At 45.0% G+C, this 22,651-nt stretch overlaps 1 long non-coding RNA gene and 1 pseudogene across 2 annotated transcripts in view; one reads left to right on the top strand and one right to left on the bottom strand.

Annotated features, from left to right (window-relative positions):
• The window catches only part of LOC134929229 (uncharacterized), a 105,813-nt gene that overhangs the window by 55,993 nt on the left and 27,169 nt on the right, over positions 1 to 22,651 (bottom strand). The gene's annotated exons all lie outside the window — the stretch shown is intronic.
• Positions 3,495 to 3,613, top strand: LOC134930773 (5S ribosomal RNA; annotated as a pseudogene).

Below are 22,651 nucleotides of genomic sequence, written 5' to 3'. Positions count from 1 at the left end.
GATTGGTTTGTTAAAGTGTGCATGTCCTGTTTATACAACAAAAGGGTGGGTGGGAGGGCCCAAGGACAATTCCAACTTGCACCTCTTTTTCTTCTTTGCATCATGTGCTGTTCGGGGACTATTTTTTTAAAGTGTCATCCTGTCTGACACTTCCGTATATATCCATTAGGTACTGCCATATAATTCCAGTGATACTGCCGTATATGTCCAGTGGTACTGCCATTTAATTCCAGTGATATTGCAGTAATAATTACAGTGATATTGCTGTATAATTACAGTGGGAATTGTTTGTGTTGCTTGGCTTAGTCAGACAGCTACCTCATTGCACCTCTTCTACATCTTTGTATGAGGTGCTGTTTGGGGCATAGTTTTTGAAAAGTGCCATCCTGTCTACCACTGCAGTGCCACTCCTAGATGGGCCAATTGTTTGTGTCGCTTGGCTTAGTCATGAAGCTACCTCATTTCACCTCTTCTACATCTTTGCATGAGGTGCTGTTTGGGGCCTAGTTTTTGAAAAGTGTCATCCTGTCTGCCATTGCAGTGCCACTCCTATATGGGCCAATTGTTTGTCGCTTGGCTTAAGTCATATAGCTACCTCATTGCACGTCTTCTACATCTTTGCATGAGGCGCTGTTTGGGGCCATCTTTATATCTGCCCTCCTGCCTGCCACTGCAGTGCCACTCCTAGATGGGCCAATTGTTTTTGTCACTTGGCTTAGTCATACAGCTACCTCATTGCACCTCTTCTACATCTTTGCATGAGGTGCTGTTTGGGGACCTTTTTTATATCTGCCCTCTGTCTGCCACTGCAGTGCCACTCCTAGATGGACCAATTGTTTTTGTCGCTTGGCTTAGTCATACAGCTACCTCATTGCACCTCTTCTACATCTTTGCATGAGTTGCTGTTCGGGGCCTTTATTTATATCTGCCCTCCTGTCTGACACTGCAGTGCCACTTCGAGATTGACCAGGTGTTTGTGTTGTCCACTTGTGTCACTTAGCTTAGTCATACAGCAACCTCGGTGCAACCTTTTGGCCTATAAAGAATACTGTGAAGTGTGAGGTGTTCATAATAGACTGGAAATGAGTGGAAATGAATGTTATTAAGGCTAATAATACTGTAGGATCAAAATCCCCCCCAAATTCTTTGAATTTAGCTGTTTTTATGTTTTTTAAAAAAATCATCCAGATCCAAAAACAAAAACAAAACACGAAAGGGTGGTTTTGGCAAAACAAAGCCAAAACACGAAAGTGGAATTAGAACCAAAACCAAAACACAAAACACGAAAAGTGCCAGACGCACATGTATAAATTTATTAAGCATCTATTTTGTTATTTTTTTGGCGGATTTCTGGTAGGTTTGCAATATGCTAATTTGATATATAATCAATGCAATACCCAGCTCAGATGCCACCTGTCCCACCTGGGTGTCCGGGACAGTGTAGGCGCCTGGGATTGTGCTGCTGCTGGTTGGGAGGGCGGAGGAAGGAAAGGGAAGAGCACTGTCCTCCGTCGCCGCCGCATGCACCACAACACCACCTCCTTCATGTCCACCGCTGCTATAGCCGGGACAGCTCCAACGCCAGTCACCTCCGGGTCCCGCCGCTTCTACTCATGGGTGATTGGACAGCGGATCCAGTACTGGATCCGCTGAACAATCACAGCTGCCTCGCTGAAATGGGCATGGTGTCCATATCAACGGGGCACATTTTTTTGAATGGGCTTTTACAGCCCAAGTGCTTGGCCCTGCCCCCTGCTTAATCCCATTCCAATTGCCAACGCGAGGCACTGCTATCGGTGCCTCCCAAATCAATTTAAGGCATTAAAATGGTTAGCATAACATAAAAATTATACTTAAAAACAAGATGGAGCACCTGAACAAAGAGAAAATGTCTTCTGGAATTGTGACAATTTTAAGGTATGCTGATATTCTTTTTTTTCTTTGTTGACTGCACTATATTTCTTCTCTGTAAGCACTAGAAAGTCACAATTTCTCTGTCTTTTGTAATCAGTCAGAAACTAAGAGCCCTCCAAAAAGCTTTCAAACATCTCCACATGACCTACAGATCTCTCTACAACATCCCACATACCAGATTTCCAACATGTCCCCACAGACCACTATACACCTCCTCAGATGCCATCAGACCAACACACATGCTCATCAAACTTCACAACTTGCCAATTACATTCAAACATCCATACATGCCCATCAGGCATACCTGCATGCCCATCAGACCTCCTGACGTTCTCTTTACATGCTATTATATGAACCCACATGCCTCCTCGTATTCACTTAATTGCCATCAGACTCCCTCCATATGTTATTAGTCCACCCAATGTGTCATCAGGCATTCTTCCTGGTTCCTACATGCCATCAGACTCCCTACAGGTCCCGTATGCCATCAGACTTCACAACAAATTGATAACCACACCTAGACCTTCAAGACTATGATTTTATAAAAAAAAAAAAAGATAGACAATGGACGTTGGACCCCTTAATTTTACACTAACCAGCACTATGCCAGTCAGTACTAGTGGTACCGTACTTTATAGCTAGGGAAACACTCAGCTTAGGGTCCTTTTGCCATTGTGCCAACCAACCCTCAGCAAGTCAGCACAGAGCTGGTATCACTAGACTTCCACTAGGGAAGTGCCCCCCCCCCACCAAGTTCCTCAGGGGTAATGAACCCTGAACTGATAGTGCTATTCCCCACAACTCTCAGGCATTAGATGAAGGGTTAATACTAATTGTTACAGATTTAATATTCTTTTGGGAGAGTGATCTTTGGCCCATGTAGGCATCCAATGGACTTGGCAAAATAAAAAAACAAATGGCAGCGCAGGTCAGGACACTCGTAGGTACCACCATAGGAACCACTATGCCAGGTAGGTACCACCATGGTCAGGGTGGGGGAGCTGGCACTGCCTCCCCCCCCCCACACACACACACACTCCCCGCCTCTATTTTCTGCTAGTTATCAGCATTTTTTTTGTGTCTATTTTCCCTAAAAACTAAAAAAAAATTGATGTATTTTTCTATGTTTGATGCCTTTTATGTTTCTCTACAATTTGATGTAAATGAATCCCTATTTGGGACAGACATAAAATTGTGTCATCAGCAATATGATATACCACAACAAATAGGGTGTATTATTAATATTATTATTATTATTTTTATTATTATTTTTTCTTGTATTCTTTTTTTTTTGTGTATTTTTCTTGTGTATATTTTCTTCTGCATTTTTTCATCCTTGCTCACTTTTTCTTCCAAGCACTCTCTCATCCACAATTAAAGGATTGTCCTCTGCAATGCCAATTATGGCAACAGGGGCTTCCTAGTGGACAGCAGAAGTGCTACCCTAATTCTGTCCATCCTTCAATTTTGAACCATCAGGTCTATTTTTACTCGGCTGACACTTGAAAAATGTCAATTTTGTTTAAACATTCTCTCATATAATTGGGTACTCCTATACACTGTTGGATGTTTGCCTAAGTATCTACAGTCATACCATGCTGGACATGCCCGATCTCGTCTGATCTTGGAAGCCAAGCAGCGTTGGGCCTGGTCAGTACCAGAAAGGGAGACCCTATGGGAATACCGGGTACTGTAGCATCAAGGAACATACCTTCCGTTGATGCACCCAGGATTAATCAGTAACCAACACTTTCAATATCAATATCAGATCACGTGCCTATGCTTACTCATTTAGAAGGAGTCCAGAGTTGGAAAAGTCAGGTTTCTTGTTCCTCTCTTATGAATGTATTTATATATAACAATTCATAAGTTGATAGAGAAAACAAGAGATTTAAAATTTTCGCTTTGATGAACGTCAAATATTAATACTCACTTAAAATACAGTGGGTGTGCAGACAAACAACCTGCCACCTACCCCACATTAAGTGAGTAACATACCTTTATATTGTTATTTAATACTTTTTTAAAGCTATTGTTGTTGATAGAAACAACAATATTTTTCTGTCTAGAAAAATAAAAGTTAAGTTTTAATTCCACACTCATAGTGTACCTCACATTATTACATTATTAGCATATTGATTGATACAAAGAGTGCCCCAGAGAGACAATAAAACAGTCTTTTCTTTTCTTTTTTGCTATCTTTTGCTTCTCTGCAAAAAAACCCCCCCCACAATAGTTTGCTCTGAACTAATGTCCGGGAGCACCACCAACTCAGTTCTACCACAAAAGCCTAGTCGGCAAAGTCGGTAGCTTTATGTTGGTTATCATTCATGCCTTTCATACATAACATAGTAACATAGTATCTGAGGTTGAAAAAAGACAATTGTCCATCGAGTTCAACCTATTTGTGGTCTCCTATGCATGATGATTTGACTAAAATTTCTGACTGATGCTGCTGTCAGCCGTTGCATTTTATCCCTATTTATAGTAACTATAATGCATGACTATGCACCATACCCCTGGATATCCTTATCCATTAGGAATTTATCTAACCCATTCTTAAAGGTGTTGACAGATTCCGCCATTACAACTCCCTCGGGCAGGGAATTCCAAACACGTATTGTCCTTACCGTGAAAAAGCCTTTACGCCGTATTGTGCGGAATCTCCTCTCCTCTAACCTGAGCGAGTGTCCACGAGTCCTCTGTGTTGATCTAACCAAAAACAGGTCCCGCGCAAGCTCTGTGTATTGTCCCCTTATATATTTGTAGATGTTGATCATACCCCCTCTTAGTCTCCGCTTTTCCAATGTAAACATGCCTAGTCTTTCAAGCCTTTCCTTGTATTCCATCGTCTCCATGCCCTTAATTAGTTTGGTCGCCCTCCTCTGTACCTTTTCTAGCTCCAGGATATCATTTGTGTAGTACGGTGCCCAGAATTGTACACAGTATTCAAGGTGTGGCCTCACTAGTGATTTATATAACGGGAGTATAATACTCTCGTCCCTAGCATCAATACCCCGTTTTATGCATGCTAATATCTTATTAGCCTTCTTTGCTGCAGTCCTACTTTGGGTACTACTGCTTAGCTTGCTATCTATGAGGACACCTAAGTCCTTTTCCAGTACAGAATCCCCTAATTTTACCCCATTTAGTAGGTAGGTGTAATTTTTGTTCTTGTTACCACAGTGCATTACCTTACACTTGTCTGTGTTGAAGCGCATTCTCCATTTGGCTGCCCATGCTTCTAATTTAACTAAGTCGTTCTGAAGAGACTCGGCATCCTCCTCTGTATTAATAGCCTTACACAATTTGGTATCATCTGCAAAAATTGACACCATGCTCTCTAGACCTTCTGTTTGGTCGTTAATGAAAATATTGAACAATAGCGGTCCTAATACTGAGCCTTGCGGCACACCACTTAGCACTTCAGTCCAAGTTGAAAAAGATCCATTAACCACAACGCGCTGCTCCCTATTATCTAACCAGTTTTTGACCCAAGTGCATATTGTGCTTCCTAGCCCTGATTCTTGTAGCTTGTAGATAAGTCTCATGTGTGGTACAGTATCGAACGCTTTGGCAAAGTCTAAAAAGATTACATCCATGTCTTTACCCTGATCTAGGTTTGCGCTTACTGTTCATAAAAGCCAAGTAAGTTGGTTTGACAGGATCTGTCCTTCATAAACCCATGTTGATTCCTTTTAATGACCTTATTGACTTCAAGGAACTTCTGAATACTATCTCTTAGAATACCTTCCAATTCTTTCCCCACTATAGATGTAAGACTAACTGGTCTATAATTACCTGGTTCAGCTTTACTTCCCTTTTTGAATATAGGCACTACTTCCGCTATACGCCAGTCTTTGGGAACCATACCTGATATAACTGAATCCTTAAAGATCAAAGATAGCGGTTTTGCCAGTTCAGAGTGAAGCTCCATTAGAACCTTTGGGTGAATACCATCGGGCCCTGGTGATTTATTAATCTTTAAATGTTTTAATCGGTCACAGACTACTTCCTCGCTTAAATAAGTATCTATCAGTGGGATATTCTCATTATTGAGATTGTGTGTCAGTCCCTGAATTGGGTCCTCTCTAGTGAATACTGTTGAAAAAAACTCATTTAGTGTGTCCGCTATGTCATTATCATTTTTGCTTAAGACTCCCAACTTGTCTTTTAAAGGGCCTATACTATCCTTCTTTAATCTCTTGCTATTAATGTATTTAAATATTTTTTTGGGATTCGCTTTGCTTTCCTTTGCTACTAGTTTTTCAGTTTCTACTTTAGCCGCTCTTATTTCCTTTTTGCAAATTTTGTTACATTCCTTATAGTGTTGAAATGACTCTGCTTCCCCGTCAGATTTGTATTTTTTTAAATGCTCGCCTTTTCTTACCCATAAGTTCCTTAATCTTTTTGTTAAGCCACATCGGTTTATGATTTTTATTCCTTTTTTTGCTGCTCATAGGAATAAATTTGAGTGTATTTTTAGCTAGCAGGAATTTTAGTACCTCCCATTTCTCCGTAGTATTTTTTCCTAAAAACAAACCTTCCCATTCAATATCCCGGAAAAATACCCTCATCTTTTCAAAATTTGCTTTGCTAAAGTTTAGAGTCCTAGTTGAGCCAGTATAGGGCTGTTTATGGAAACTGATATTGAATGTGACCATATTGTGGTCGCTGTTTCCTATGGGTTCCCCTACTATAATACCTGATACCAAATCCCCATTGTTTGTTAATACCAGGTCTAAGATTGCATTGTACCTAGTTGGTTCCTCAATTAGTTGGACTAAGTAGTTATCATTAAATGTGTTTAAAAACATATTGCCCCTAGCAGTATCATATGAATCGTTTTTCCAGTTTTTCTCTGGATAGTTAAAATCTCCCATCACTACTATGTCTCCTACTCCTGCTGCTCTTTCAATTTGCTTTAGGAACAATTCCTCATCAGATGCGTTGATACCAGGCGGTCTATAGCATACACCCAATACTAAGTTTTTTATTCCTTTTTCCCCGCATGCAATTTCTACCCATAATGTCTCGACAGTGTCTACAGTCCCCTCCTGAATATCTTCCTGTATATCAGGTTTTAAAAACGGCTTTACGTAAAGACACACCCCTCCACCCTTTTTATTTAGTCTGTCTCTCCTAAACAGTGTATAGCCCTCTAGATTGACTGTCCAATCATGAGATTCATCCCACCAAGTTTCAGTAATGCCTATAATATCATACTGTTTGCTTGCTGCAAGTATTTCTAGTTCACCCTTTTTACCAGTAATGCTTCTGGCGTTTACATACATACAACTAAGATAAGTATTTTCCCTTGTATTAGGGACATCTTTCACCTTATTGGTTAGTGCTTTGGTAAAATCTCTTTTAGTACCCATGTTAGTAACCTTACCGCCTGCTCTTACCCTCCCCCCAACTTCTCCCCCATTTCGTTTACTACCGCCATCCCCACTATTCTCACTGCATGACCCGTAGTTTCTAGCTAAACCCTCCCCCCAGGCTCCTAGTTTAAAATCTCCTCCAACCTTCTAACCATCCTTCTTCCCAGCACCGCTGCCCCCTCCTCAGTCAGGTGCAATCAGTCACGACAAAAGAGATGGCGCCTGACTGAGAAGTCCGCCCAGTGTTCCAGGAACACAAACCCCTCTTTCCTGCACCAATCCCTAAGCCACACATTTACCTCCCTAATCTCCCTCTGCCTCCCTGGACTAGCGCATGGCACGGGTAATAATTCCGAGAATATTACTTTAGATGTCCTTGCCTTCAGTTTCTTTCCTAAGTCCCTATAGTCTTTCTTAAGGACATCCCACCTTCCGCTAACTTTGTCATTGGTGCCAACGTGCACCAAGACCGCCGGGTCTTTCCCAGCTCCTCCCAACAATCTATCTACCCGGTCCGCGATGTGCCGTACCCGATCACCCGGGAGACAACAGACTGTACGGCGATCACGGTCCCGGTAGCAGATTGCCCTATCTGCCTTCCTGATGATAGAATCCACTACCACCACCATCTGACTAGGTACCTCACTATCTTTTATCCCAACCGCGCCAGAGGGACCGCTCCTCTGGATGCTAGAGGGAGCAGTCTACTCCGGCACCGTCATGGTATAAAAATTGTTTGACATCCACTCACAATCCGGTCCAGTGCTGATTCCAAAACCCCAACCCATACCTGCATGCCCATCAGACCTCCTGACGTTCTCTTTACATGCTATTATATGAACCCACATGCCTCCTCGTATTCACTTACTTGCCATCAGACTCCCTCCATATGTTATTAGTCCACCCAATGTGTCATCAGGCATTCTTCCTGGTTCCTACATGCCATCAGACTCCCTACAGATCTCGTATGTCATCAGACTTCACAACAAATTGATAACCACACCTAGACCTTCAAGACTATGATTTTATAAAAAAAAATGATAGACAATGGACGTTGGACCCCTTAATTTTACACTAACCAGCACTATGCCAGTCAGAACTAGTGGTACTGTACTTTATAGCTAGGGAAACACTCAGCTTAGGGTCCTTTTGCCATTGTGCCAACCAACCCTCAGCAAGTCAGCACAGAGCTGGTATCACTAGACTTTCACTAGGGAAGTGCCCCCACACCCCTCCACCAAGTTCCTCAGGGGTTATGAACCCTGAACTATTCCCCACAACTCTCAGGCATTAGATGAAGGGTTAATACTAATTGTTACAGATTTTATATTCTTTTGGGAGAGTGATCTTTGGCCCATGTAGGCATCCAATGGACTTGGCAAAATAAAAAAACAAATGGCAGCGCAGGTCAGGACACTCGTAGGTACCACCATAGTAACCAATATGTCAGGTAGTTACCACCATGGTCAGGGTGGGGGAGCTGACACTGCCCCCTCCCCCCCCCCCCCACACACACACACACACACACACTCCCCGCCTCTATTTTCTGCTAGTTATCAGCATTTTTTGTGTGTCTATTTTCCCTAAAAACTAAAAATTGACCCATGCAGCATTTTACCTGGGATGCAGTCAATTTACCTGCAATCAAAATACCAATACTCATTGACCGACGGTCAAAATTCAGACAAGGTCAAAATACCGACATTTAAAATACAAAGTCATAATACCGACATTTAAAATGTCGACAGGTCAAAAAGTTATGAGTTTTTCATGATTTTTTCATTGAAACCGACTTGTTCATACTTTACCATCCCTGTGGACCTGGAGGGGGAATATGCACTCGCCATGCGAGGGGACACGGTACACTTATACGGTGTTCATGTCGACATACACACAGAAAACAATAAAAAACTTGTCGACTTTTTGACCTGTCGACACTTTAAATGTCTGTATTTTGACCTTGCTGGGATGTGAAATATCGGTATTTTGACCATGTCGGTATTTTGACCTTGCCGGGATTTGGGGATTTTGACCGTCGGTCAATTGTTGTCGGGATTTTGACCGTCGGGATTTTGATTGTAGGTACAGATGGAGCCATGCTCATCTAGCCTTCTCTGCTGCGCCTAGGTGCACCAAGGTTTATTAGCATAAGCCTTTCATCTATTCTCAGCTGCAATACAATACAGAGAGAATAATACAGCAGGGGATTAAGTCATTACAGCAGGGTATTAAGGGGGTAATTCAGACCTGATCGCTCGCTAGCATTTTTTGCAGCGCTGTGATCAGGTCAGAACTGCGCATGCGTATGCACCACAATGTGCAGGCATGTCGCACAGGTACAAAGTGCATTGCCGCTCAGCGATGGGTTTGTGCGAAGAATCCATTCGCACAGGCGATCGCAAGGAGATTGACAGGAAGAAGGTGTTTGTGGGTGGCAACTGACCGTTTTCAGGGAGTGGTTGGAAAAACACAAGTGTGTCCATGTGTTTGCAGGAAGGGTTCCTGACGTCAATTCTGATCCCGGACAGGCTAAGTAAGTCCTGGGCTATGCAGAGACTGCACAAGATTTGTTTGTACAGCTCTGCTACACATGCATTCGCACACTTGCAAAGCTAAAATACACTCCCCTATGGGCGGCGACTATCTGTTCACATTTCTGCATAAAAACCCTAGTGAGCGCTCAGGTCTGAATTAGGCCCCAAGTCCAACTGCCCTGGCTCAGTTAATCATATTAAAGGGATAGATGAAGAGGGCTCCATCTGTATTTCATACTGATCCCTTTTACCCAAAATGTTCTCAGTATCAGAATATTTTTTTGAGCGTCTTGTGTTTCAGGTTTGCTTAGTAAATCTAGGGTTTCTAATAGGAAAAATGTGAGGATGGTGAATTCTTCTCTAAAGTACGGATTCTCTGCAGGATTGCCGTGGTTTTGAGTTTAGTAAATTGGCAGGATATAGGGGGTCATTCCGAGTTGATCGTAGCTGTGCAAAATTTTGCACAGCTACGATCAACTTTCCTGACATGCGGGGGGACGCCCAGCATGGGGCTATTCCGCCCCGCATGTGAGTCCAGCCCCCCTCGCAGAAGTGCAAAGGCACCGCACAGCGGCGACGCCTTTGCACTTCAGGAATAACTCCCGGCCAGGCAGAGGTGATCGTTGTCCTGCCACGGCCGTCGGCGTGCCGCATGTGCAGGAGCACAAAGGCACCGGCGCATGCGCAGCAGGGACCCGATCGCTCTGCTGCGTGAAAACGCAGCGGGCAAATGGGTCGGAATGACCCCCATAACCTGTAAAACATGTCAATCGTGCCAATATTGCCAAACCAACATTTAATGAATTCCTTCCCCCCTTTTTCCAGGTCTCAGAATGTTCCCTGTCATTCTCTTTTTGAGACTGGAGATCAAACATCTCTCACCCACTTCTGTTTCAGTAGCCAGTAGTAAACATACAGTATATAGAAAAGCTATATATGACTGGCACATCTCCAGTACTACACAGCTCCCGACACTATGGTGAAAGGCCTTCACTATGAACCAATTGGGATATACATTAAATCATAGCCAGATGTTTTGGGTTTGCAATGACTATACACAAGACGCAGGGGTAATTCAGACCTGATCGTAGATGTGCGAAAAAAATCTACTAACAGTATCTCTGACATGCGGGGGGACGCCCAGCACAGGTCAAGTCCGCTCCACATGCCGGGACCTGCCCCCCCACACACACACAGACATGTGAAAGCTTCACACTGCAGCGATGCTTTCTCATGGTTCGAGTAGCCCTCTGCCTACACAGCCTAGCTGCAAAGGCAGACAGCTACCTGCCATTTTTTGGGTCGCAGCAGCTGCATGTGACGTCATGCAGCTACCGCGATGTGCCCCAGCAACGGTCCGGACACACCTGCATTGTCTGGTCTGCGCTCCTTAAATGGAGCGTTGACGCCCACAAAACATGGCATCGAAGCCCCGTCCCTGCCCCCCTCCAGGTCTTAAACTGCGTTCTGAAGAGAACGCAGTTTAGTACCTTGTACATGCGTGTACCATAGCTTGCGGCATGGTCTTTAGGCCCACAGCCACCATAGTTTGCAGTCTGCATTCCACTGATTTGCAGTGTCCTTTATAGAACAACCCAATGTTTTGGATCTGCATTGTAAAGCCAACAGAGTTATTAAGTCATACAGCGCACACATACTCTGCAGAGCTTTACATAGAATATTTGGTCATTCATTTTGGACTGGGGGAAGAAACCTAAGCAAGCAAGGGAAGAACACGCTCCACATTTAGGGCTTTGGTGGTAATCCAATTTGGGTCTGCATAATAATGCACTAGAGATTTGTGATCTGCAATGTATGGTCAAAAGAAATTTGGACTATACTCTGTAAAGCCACCAGAAATCAGATTTCCACTTGTGTTCTGCATTGTAAAGCCACCATATATCTGGGTCTGTAATATAACGCAATCATCAATCTGGGATCGGCATTAAATATTTGGAGTCTTCATGGTACAGAATCCAAAGAATAAAGGTGGGTACACATGGAGAGATGTTTGCTTAATTTCTAAGTAATCTGGCTAGATTGCTTAGAAATTAAGCACTGATCACTCCGTGTGCATAGCCCATAGCGATAGCGATGCCCGGCCCCGCGCGACGCTATTGCTGACTCTAGATTGGCAAATCTAGACAGATCGCTTACTACACTGCTGTGTTGACTGTTGAGCGTCCTGAGATGTGTGCTGAGCGTTCAGTGCTAGATCGCTCAGCACACATCTCTGGGACACATCTCTCCGTGAGTACCCCGCTTAAGGCTGGACACACACTAGGACGATGTGTGTACCCGGCAAAGCAATGTAATGTAATGATACATTGCAGTTCTGTACACACTGCACTCTGCGTGTATTGTTGCCCTTCTCATTAAAAATTTATGCAATCATTCGCTGGGTTGTCCCATTGTGCGTATAGCAAGTTTCTACAACTGATTACTGATCTACCTTAAGACCTTAAGACCTTTCTCTAGGAGATCTCCTCTGCTTTGGCACCCTGAACTGTACAGTGTACTGCAGTCATCTAATTTCTTCCGATTCCAAAGGAATGTACCCTTGCGGGCTCGCCGCGCTTTGGGTTTCGTGGCTCACTCTGCTCACCACTGGGTTACTAAAGGGAGTAGTTGGTGGCATGGATAGTCAAAGTACTATCCTGCCAACCTTGCTCCTGCCCATGACGTCAGAGGTCCTTTAGCCCACTTGGTTGTAGCATCTACCCAAAGGATATTGAGGCATAGCTTGCGGATGCGCAGCTCACGCATTGCATTCTAATTCCCAGATTTTTCCTAGAGAAAAATGAATGAGACTTACAGAACTTGTAGATGCTGCAGCACATACAGGAGGTAGCATGCACACATGACACGGTTTACAGCGCTAACATGTATATGGCACAGGCAGGCTGGCTGGCTGCTATAGGGAAAGGCAGAGACAAAGCACCAGGGAAACCCCTCAAGTTGTGCAGTACAAGGAGACAAGTGGTGAGCCCTAACAGCAGGGTCAGGAGGGGGACACAGGCAGGGCCAGGCACATCCCCATCACACAGGGTCACCTCTACAGCTGCTGATCTGTGCTCACATACTCAGCACCAGGGACAGGGCACAGGCTGGCGTATGAGCCAGACATCATCCAGCCTCAGCCCCCTGCCCGGCGCTGGCCTTGCGGACGATGGAAGAATGACCCGCACACCCCCACAGGCTGCATTCCCGGCTCTGCACACAGGGGTCCCAGCCCAGGCACATGAAACTCTGCCGCGGAGCTCAGCTACTCACCCAATGCCCGTGTCTCTGCTGCACATCCACCCCATACTGAGTCAGCCCGGGCCGAGAGACAGCTTGGCAGATGCCACCAAGCTCTGGAACAGCAGCAGGGATTGGGGGCCCGCAGCGCCGGCAACCCTCTCTCGGGACACACTCACCACCATGCCGGGAGATTGCGGAATTTTCGCTTCTGCCTTTTATATGGGGTGGTATGCTGGAGAGAGGGTGTCCCCCAGGAATGGTGCCTCCTCCATTCCGCTATATACAGTGTACATGCTGTGGCGGCCTCTTGCGCTATGCATGGATACATGCTGCTGGTGCAGTGCCTGGCTGCTGTCCGCGCCCATGCTGTGCCTGTAATGGGGAGCCCCTGCCATACGTGGCCGGTGTGTGCCGGCAGTGTATGGGGGAGCACACGGTGAGGATGGTACATGTAGTGCATCTGTGACGGCACTTCCCTGAGTACAGGCTAGTGGGATGCTGCACAGGTAATGCTGCTATGGGGAGTGCACGCTTTCTGCCTTTCCCACTTATTTTGCAATTGCAGTAGACCGGACTGTGTTATATAAGCAATGCCAAATGCATTTTAACATCAATTAAGTATGCCTAGAATTGCAGAAAATGGGAAGATGAGCTGGGAGAGCAGAAGCAGGCACTGCCATTACACTTCCACACAGAAGCGTGTTGATGGAGATAAAGGGGGTCATTCCGAGTTGATCGCCAGCTGCCGTTCTTCGCTGCGTAGCGATCAGTGGAAAAAAACAGCTAATCAGTGCATGCGTATGCATCGCAATGCGCACGTGCATCTTACGGGTACGAAGTCCATTGTGGTTTTGCACTGGTTCTAGCGACGATTCCAATCGCACAGCCGAACGCAAGGAGATTGACAGAAAGAGGGCATTTATGGGTGTCAACTGACCTTTTTCTGGGAGTGTTTGGAAAAATGCAGGCGTGGCCGGGCGTTTGCTGGGCGGGTATCTGACGTCATTACCGTGTCACTCGTCGCAGCAATCAATGCACAGGATAAGTAACTACAGGGCTGGTCTTGTTTTGCACAAAATGTGTTTGCAGGCGCTCTGCTGCACAGGCGTTCGCACTCCTGCAAAGCGAAAATACACTCCCCCGTGGGCGGCAACTATGCGTTTGCATGGCTGCTAAAAACTGCTAGCGAGCGATCAACTAGGAATGACCCCCAATATACGGAAATCATTGCAATCCAATAAATATCTTGTCAAATAAACATAGTCAGATTACATTTATATTTTAACATTTATATTTTAATATACATACATGTAAAATGTTAACTGATCTGTGTGTAATAACCACATGTCATTAGAAATCAGTATATAAGTTACAGACAAAGCTCACCTAAGGCCTCATTTATCAACAATATTAAATACTAGCGACATATTTAATTTAGTATGGATAAGCAGCTGGTATTCCGCATTACCTCTCCAGCGAGGTCCAGCGCTGTCTCCCACCCTCAGCAGCGCTGGCTTCCCATTGCTGGCAATAGTGGCTTTACAGTTTCACCATCTATAGATGGCAAGAGCGGTGCAGGGGTAAACAGCGGTAAACTTAGTTTACCATTGTTTGTTGAAAAAACAGGACATAACCTCATTAGCGAGTGCTCAAGGGGTTATGTATCGTTTGTGAATGCGGTCCTTTGTTGAAAAATGGCCGTTCCAGGTACAAAATTCTCATAAACCACTTGTAGTGTAAGGGTTAATCCACTTTTAATATTTCATTGTACTCATAAATGAAGAATTAGGGAGCCTTGTTTAAAAGTTAAGGTAATATAATGGAAGCAGGGACAGTAAGTCCTACTTTTAACTAAATCTTGATTATTTTATACCATTTTAGCAATTTGATATAATTTTATTAAAGATTTCTAAAACAGCATATGAGAAATTATTTAATTAGAACTATATAAGTAAAATCATTTTGACTACATGTGTCATGCTGCTTGGTGTGCCGGCCTGTGACTATTCGCAGCCAGCAATAGCTCCGTCTCCTTACGTATGCGAGATGCAGCCATGGGTGAGAGTCAGACGAGTCAGCCCATATTTTACATGTGGTGATAATGTAAAAGGCACAACCAACCTGGTTAAAAATATGTTTACCCCATCACTGCTGAAGGTTTTCTCACCCTTGTACTGAGGCCATTTCCGACATTAGTGCTTGCCACATGCAGGACCTACACAAATGATACCTCTTTTTTTCATAAGACTTTGCATTTTCAGTAAATACCATTAGTCCTTTTATTCATGCTAACCCGTCAAACAGCATGAAACCCCAATGGATAGAAAAGTGTTTTTTACTGAAATTTCAAGAAAAGGAACCAAGAGCAAACTTTATTTTCATCCTATAAAAACTACAAAGAAAAACTTTGTTTTTTGTTTAGCCAACAAACTATCTTTATAAAAATAGGATAAAGCAGAATGTGTAGGTTTTGTACTTGAAATTAAAATGCAGTTTTTACATTTTCACTGTCTTTATGTTTATGATTACTATGTGTAGGCCTAGTATTTTATAAACTACAGTAGACGCCCTATCGCAATAAATGAGGGATCACTTTCTTTATTTGACACAAGATGAGGGAGATGTGGCCTTTAAACCCCTCTCATCTTTGGAAAATTTATTTTTTGTGTGTTGTTTCTGTTATTATCTGGTGATCACCACACAATAGCTACTAAAGGGCCAAATTGTTTGAAAGATGAGACTCCCCTTTTCAAGAGAGGGTGTCACCACGTGTCTGATGGCCTGTTTGGGGTATATAGGGCACAATGTACCTTTCCTCATTTATGGAAAACTCTTTTTTTACGTAGCACTGGGTAATATTGTATGCTGATCACAGGTGATAATAAGACAGTAGCTGCTCAGGGGATCAACATAATTTCATATGGGATCGACTCCATATTTACAGGTATAATTATGGGTGTGATAGCGCATGTACAGTAGTGCTCACCCAGCAATGCATGACAGCCAGTACAGGGAGCATACAGCTGGTCTCACAGCCACTGGCTGCCCAGAGTTCCATGAGGCACAGTGGCAGTTGGTGTAAACTGACTGAAGCTGAGCAGCCAGCGATGGAGCCCAGTGAAGGAAAGTGACACCCCCAACCCCAAACTGCCATGAGAGGAGACAAGAAGAGCAAAGAGAAGAGGCACAGAGGAGATGTGTGGAGAGAGGAGTGGACAGAGGAAGAATGGAGAGAAGAGCGGAGACAGGGAGAGCGTGGAGGTCAGTAGCAGAGGTGCTGTACCATCTAGCAGTCTGCAAAATCCCAATAGGGAGGATATTATCAAGTTACAGATCATTACATTCAACGAGCTAGGAGAATACGAGATCCCACTGATTTCACCCCTTCATTGGACAGACCAGGTAAGGAAGCATACATGGTTTTAACAGTAAAATGTTTCTTAATATGGAGAACTTGACCTCCTACTGCTACTAACTATAGATCAAACTGTAGCTGATTGTCAATTTTTTTTATTAATGTTCCATTCACATAGAGGGGCAGGTGTAGCCCCTGAGCCTCTATCCTAAGCCTTGAAGGGGGATAAAGTACCGACTAATCAGCTCCTGTCATTTTCAAAAACAGCCTGTAACATGGCAGTTAGGAGCTGATCGGCTGGTACTTTATCTCTCTCCATTTTAATATTCCCCAAGGCTTAGTACATCTAGCTCAGAGTGTGGTATTGTGGCATCCAGAAATTAGATGAGATATTGAAGTACATAATATGAATTGCATTCAATCTGCCAAACAAATGGGCCTTATACACCTGTAAGCTTGAAGCCATCCCCACTATAGTCGGCTTTTAAATTCACTACCTAATAGTGGCAAATTCTCATACAGGGCATGTTTTCGTTAGAGATGAGCGCCGGAAATTTTTCGGGTTTTGTGTTTTGGTTTTGGGTTCGGTTCCGCGGCCGTGTTTTGGGTTCGACCGCGTTTTGGCAAAACCTCACCGAATTTTTTTTGTCGGATTCGGGTGTGTTTTGGATTCGGGTGTTTTTTTCCAAAAAACCTAAAAAACAGCTTAAATCATAGAATTTGGCGGTCATTTTGATCCCAAAGTATTATTAACCTCAAAAACCATAATTTCCACTCATTTTCAGTCTATTCTGAATACCTCACACCTCACAATATTATTTTTAGTCCTAAAATTTGCACCGAGGTCGCTGTGTGAGTAAGATAAGCGACCCTAGTGGCCGACACAAACACCGGGCCCATCTAGGAGTGGCACTGCAGTGTCACGCAGGATGGCCCTTCCAAAAAACCCTCCCCAAACAGCACATGACGCAAAGAAAAAAAGAGGCGCAATGAGGTAGCTGTGTGAGTAAGATTAGCGACCCTAGTGGCCGACACAAACACCGGGCCCATCTAGGAGTGGCACTGCAGTGTCACGCAGGATGTCCCTTCCAAAAAACCCTCCCCAAACAGCACATGACGCAAAGAAAAAAAGAGGCGCAATGAGGTAGCTGTGTGAGTAAGATAAGCGACCCTAGTGGCCGACACAAACACCGGGCCCATCTAGGAGTGTCACTGCAGTGTCACGCAGGATGTCCCTTCCAAAAAACCCTCCCCAAACAGCACATGACGCAAAGAAAAAAAGAGGCGCAATGAGGTAGCTGTGTGAGTAAGATAAGCGACCCTAGTGGCCGACACAAACACCGAGCCCATCTAGGAGTGGCACTGCAGTGTCACGCAGGATGTCCCTTCCAAAAAACCCTCCCCAAACAGCACATGACGCAAAGAAAAAGAAAAGAAAAAAGAGGTGCAAGATGGAATTGTCCTTGGGCCCTCCCACCCACCCTTATGTTGTATAAACAGGACATGCACACTTTAACCAAACCATCATTTCAGTGACAGGGTCTGCCACACGACTGTGACTGATATGACGGGTTGGTTTGGACCCCCACCAAAAAAGAAGCAATTAATCTCTCCTTGCACAAACTGGCTCTACAGAGGCAAGATGTCCACCTCATCATCATCCTCCGATATATCACCGTGTACATCCCCCTCCTCACAGATTATCAATTCGTCCCCACTGGAATCCACCATCTCAGCTCCCTGTGTACTTTGTGGAGGCAATTGCTGCTGGTCAATGTCTCCACGGAGGAATTGATTATAATTCATTTTAATGAACATCATCTTCTCCACATTTTCTGGATGTAACCTCGTACGCCGATTGCTGACAAGGTGAGCGGCGGCACTAAACACTCTTTCGGAGTACACACTTGTGGGAGGGCAACTTAGGTAGAATAAAGCCAGTTTGTGCAAGGGCCTCCAAATTGCCTCTTTTTCCTGCCAGTATAAGTACGGACTGTGTGACGTGCCTACTTGGATGCGGTCACTCATATAATCCTCCACCATTCTTTCAATGGGGAGAGAATCATATGCAGTGACAGTAGACGACATGTCCGTAATCGTTGTCAGGTCCTTCAGTCCGGACCAGATGTCAGCATCAGCAGTCGCTCCAGACTGCCCTGCATCACCGCCAGCGGGTGGGCTCGGAATTCTGAGCCTTTTCCTCGCACCCCCAGTTGCGGGAGAATGTGAAGGAGGAGATGTTGTTGACAGGTCGCGTTCCGCTTGACTTGACAATTTACTCACCAGCAGGTGTTTGAACCCCAGCAGACTTGTGTCTGCCGGAAAGAGAGATCCAAGGTAGGCTTTAAATCTAGGATCGAGCACGGTGGCCAAAATGTAGTGCTCTGATTTCAACAGATTGACCACCCGTGAATCCTTGCTAAGCGAATTAAGGGCTCCATCCACAAGTCCCACATGCCTAGCGGAATCGCTCCGTGTTAGCTCCTCCTTCAATGTCTCCAGCTTCTTCTGCAAAAGCCTGATGAGGGGAATGACCTGACTCAGGCTGGCAGTGTCTGAACTGACTTCACGTGTGGCAAGTTCAAAGGGCATCAGAACCTTGCACAACGTTGAAATCATTCTCCACTGCGCTTGAGACAGGTGCATCCCACCTCCTATATCGTGCTCAATTGTATAGGCTTGAATGGCCTTTTGCTGCTCCTCCAACCTCTGAAGCATATACAGGGTTGAATTCCACCTCGTTACCACTTCTTGCTTCAGATGATGGCAGGGCAGGTTCAGTAGTTTTTGGTGGTGCTCCAGTTTTCTGTACGTGGTGCCTGTACGCCGAAAGTGTCCCGCAATTCTTCTGGCCACCGACAGCATCTCTTGCACGCCCCTGTCGTTTTTTTAAAAATTCTGCACCACCAAATTCAAGGTATGTGCAAAACATGGGACGTGCTGGAATTGGCCCAGATTTAATGCACACACTGGCGTTGCTGGCGTTGTCCGATGCCACAAATCCACAGGAGAGTCCAATTGGGGTAAGCCATTCCGCGATGATCTTCCTCAGTTGCCGTAAGAGGTTTTCAGCTGTGTGCGTATTCTGGAAACCGGTGATACAAAGCGTAGCCTGCCTAGGAAAGAGTTGGCGTTTGTGAGATGCTGCTACTGGTGCCGCCGCTGCTGTTCTTGCGGCGGGAGTCCATACATCTACCCAGTGGGCTGTCACAGTCATATAGTCCTGACCCTGCCCTGCTCCACTTGTCCACATGTCCGTGGTTAAGTGGACATTGGGTACAGCTGCATTTTTTAGGACACTGGTGACTCTTTTTCTGAGGTCTGTGTACATTTTCGGTATCGCCTGCCTAGAGAAATGGAACCTAGATGGTATTTGGTACCGGGGACACAGTACCTCCAACAAGTCTCTAGTTGGCTCTGCAGTAATGATGGATACCGGAACCACGTTTCTCACCACCCAGGATGTCAAGGCCTCAGTTATCCGCTTTGCAGTAGGATGACTGCTGTGATATTTCATCTTCCTCGCAAAGGACTGTTGGACAGTCAATTGCTTGGTGGAAGTAGTAAAAGTGGTCTTACGACTTCCCCTCTGGGATGACCATCGACTCCCAGCAGCAACAACAGCAGCGCCAGCAGCAGTAGGCGTTACACGCAAGGATGCATCGGAGGAATCCCAGGCAGGAGAGGACTCGTCAGAATTGCCAGTGACATGGCCTGCAGGACTATTGGCATTCCTGGGGAAGGAGGAAATTGACACTGAGGGAGTTGGTGGGGTGGTTTGCGTGAGCTTGGTTACAAGAGGAAGGGATTTACTGGTCAGTGGACTGCTTCCGCTGTCGGCCCAAGTTTTTGAACTTGTCACTGACTTATTATGAATTAGAGATGAGCGGGTTCGGTTTCTCTGAATCCGAACCCGCCAGAACTTCATGTTTTTTTTCACGGGTCCGAGCGACTCGGATCTTCCCGCCTTGCTCGGTTAACCCGAGCGCGCCCGAACGTCATCATGACGCTGTCGGATTCTCGCGAGGCTCGGATTCTATCGCGAGACTCGGATTCTATATAAGGAGCCGCGCGTCGCCGCCATTTTCACACGTGCATTGAGATTGATAGGGAGAGGACGTGGCTGGCGTCCTCTCCGTTTAGACACTTGATTTACTAATTTTGGGGAGCATTAGGAGTACTCAGTAGTGTACAGTGCAGAGTTTTGCTGATAGTGACCAGTGACCACCACTTTTATTTATAATCCGTTCTCTGCCTGAAAAAAGCGATACACAGCACACAGTGACTCAGTCACATACCATATCTGTGTGCACTGCTCAGGCTCAGGCCAGTGTGCTGCATCATCTATATATATTATATATCTGTCTGACTGCTCAGCTCACACAGCTTATAATTATGGGGGAGACTGGGGAGCACTACTGCAGTGCCAGTTATAGGTTATAGCAGGAGCCAGGAGTACATAATATTATATTAAAATTAAACAGTGCACACTTTTGCTGCAGGAGTGCCACTGCCAGTGTGACTAGTGACCAGTGACCTGACCACCAGTATATAATATTAGTAGTATACTATCTCTTTATCAACCAGTCTATATTAGCAGCAGACACAGTACAGTGCGGTAGTTCACGGCTGTGGCTACCTCTGTGTCGGCACTCGGCAGCCCGTCCATAATTGTATATACCAGTGACCTAACCGTGGTTTTTTTTTCTTTCTTTATACATACATACTAGTTACGAGTATACTATCTCTTTATCAACCAGTCTATATATTAGCAGCAGACACAGTACAGTGCGGTAGTTCACGGCTGTGGCTACCTCTGTGTCGGCACTCGGCAGCCCGTCCATAATTGTATATACCAGTGACCTAACCGTGGTTTTTTTTTCTTTCTTTATACATACATACTAGTTACGAGTATACTATCTCTTTATCAACCAGTCTATATATTAGCAGCAGACACAGTACAGTGCGGTAGTTCACGGCTGTGGCTACCTCTGTGTCGGCACTCGGCAGCCCGTCCATAATTGTATATACCACCTAACCGTGGTTTTTTTTTCTTTCTTTATACATACATACTAGTTACGAGTATACTATCTCTTTATCAACCAGTCTATATATTAGCAGCAGACACAGTACAGTGCGGTAGTTCACGGCTGTGGCTACCTCTGTGTCGGCACTCGGCAGCCCGTCCATAATTGTATATACCACCTAACCGTGGTTTTTTTTTCTTTCTTTATACATACATACTAGTTACGAGTATACTATCTCTTTATCAACCAGTCTATATATTAGCAGCAGACACAGTACAGTGCGGTAGTTCACGGCTGTGGCTACCTCTGTGTCGGCACTCGGCAGCCCGTCCATAATTGTATATACCACCTAACCGTGGTTTTTTTTTCTTTCTTTATACATACATACTAGTTACGAGTATACTATCTCTTTATCAACCAGTCTATATATTAGCAGCAGACACAGTACAGTGCGGTAGTTCACGGCTGTGGCTACCTCTGTGTCGGCACTCGGCAGCCCGTCCATAATTGTATACTAGTATCCAATCCATCCATCTCCATTGTTTACCTGAGGTGCCTTTTAGTTGTGCCTATTAAAATATGGAGAACAAAAATGTTGAGGTTCCAAAATTAGGGAAAGATCAAGATCCACTTCCACCTCGTGCTGAAGCTGCTGCCACTAGTCATGGCCGAGACGATGAAATGCCAGCAACGTCGTCTGCCAAGGCCGATGCCCAATGGCATAGTACAGAGCATGTCAAAACCAAAACACCAAATATCAGTAAAAAAAGGACTCCAAAACCTAAAATAAAATTGTCGGAGGAGAAGCGTAAACTTGCCAATATGCCATTTACCACACGGAGTGGCAAGGAACGGCTGAGGCCCTGGCCTATGTTCATGGCTAGTGGTTCAGCTTCACATGAGGATGGAAGCACTCAGCCTCTCGCTAGAAAACTGAAAAGACTCAAGCTGGCAAAAGCACCGCAAAGAACTGTGCGTTCTTTGAAATCCCAAATCCACAAGGAGAGTCCAATTGTGTCGGTTGCGATGCCTGACCTTCCCAACACTGGACGTGAAGAGCATGCGCCTTCCACCATTTGCACGCCCCCTGCAAGTGCTGGAAGGAGCACCCGCAGTCCAGTTCCTGATAGTCAGATTGAAGATGTCAGTGTTGAAGTACACCAGGATGAGGAGGATATGGGTGTTGCTGGCGCT

The sequence above is a fragment of the Pseudophryne corroboree genome, chromosome 5, assembly GCF_028390025.1.
Source record: "Pseudophryne corroboree isolate aPseCor3 chromosome 5, aPseCor3.hap2, whole genome shotgun sequence".
In the NCBI taxonomy this organism is placed as follows: Eukaryota; Metazoa; Chordata; class Amphibia; order Anura; family Myobatrachidae; genus Pseudophryne; species Pseudophryne corroboree.
The sequence above is the reverse complement of the archived record's forward strand: the minus strand, read 5'-3'. Positions and strand labels throughout refer to the sequence as shown.